Source organism: Etheostoma spectabile, chromosome 13 (assembly GCF_008692095.1).
Source record: "Etheostoma spectabile isolate EspeVRDwgs_2016 chromosome 13, UIUC_Espe_1.0, whole genome shotgun sequence".
Classification (NCBI taxonomy): domain Eukaryota; kingdom Metazoa; phylum Chordata; class Actinopteri; order Perciformes; family Percidae; genus Etheostoma; species Etheostoma spectabile.
Genome location: NC_045745.1, coordinates 8,551,355 through 8,552,258, shown reverse-complemented (window position 1 = coordinate 8,552,258; position 904 = coordinate 8,551,355). Strand labels below are relative to the sequence as shown.

General features: G+C 48.5%; 1 protein-coding gene across 1 annotated transcript in view; it reads left to right on the top strand.

Moving 5' to 3' along the window:
• Window positions 1–904, top strand: part of arl10 (ADP-ribosylation factor-like 10) — a 46,791-nt gene that overhangs the window by 18,279 nt on the left and 27,608 nt on the right. The gene's annotated exons all lie outside the window — the stretch shown is intronic.

Genomic DNA, 904 nt, shown 5'->3' with positions numbered 1-904 from the left:
TATATATATACACACACACACACACACATAAATATATATATATACACACACACACACATACATACATACATATATACATATATACATCTCATACTCTATCGCGCAAATTTGATCGTCGGAAGTCAAAATCGTGATCGTGATTAAAATTTGATTAATTGTGCAGCCCTGGAATCCACCTTGTTTTAAGAAAAACATGTTTTATTTGCGATCCTATGGAGAAAAACTACACTACCCACAATCCTAAGCATAACTGTTAGCATTGACGTGTTCACCGTACCTGTTAAACGGTACGGTAAATGGCTAGAGCGAGCTTCGGCCATTCGAGTCTACGATTAGGTTCTCTAATCACGTTTTTGTACTTCTTTTTTTTTGCCATTTAAAAAAAATTTGCAACGAATTCAAACGTTCTCTGCTCACCATTCATCTCGTAGCTGGTTGGATTGGTTCAAGACTTCAAACTCTTTATTTGAGTCATTTTTTGAGACGTCAATGTCCACCCATCCATCCATCTTCGACCGCTTATCCAGTATCAGGTCGCAGGGGCAGCAGCTCCAGCAGGGGACCACAAATTCCATATCCCGAGCACATCAACAAGCTAAAGGACTGGGGACCCGAGGAGTACCAGGCCAGGTTGGAGATATAATCTCTCCACCTTAGTCCTGGGGTCTTCCCCGAAAGGTACCGCGAAAGCCCTGACCTTCGCCGCCACCCCATGTGGCAGCGCACCCGACCCCTTTGGATCCTCCCACAGGTGGTGGGCCCCTTGGGCTGGAGGGAGAAGTGCCACGTTGCTTCTTCGGGCTGTGCCCGACCAGGCTCCGTGGCAAACCCGGCCACCAGGCGCTTGCTCACGAGCCCACCGTCTGGGCCTGGCTCCAGACGGGGGCCCCGGGCTTCCACCGGG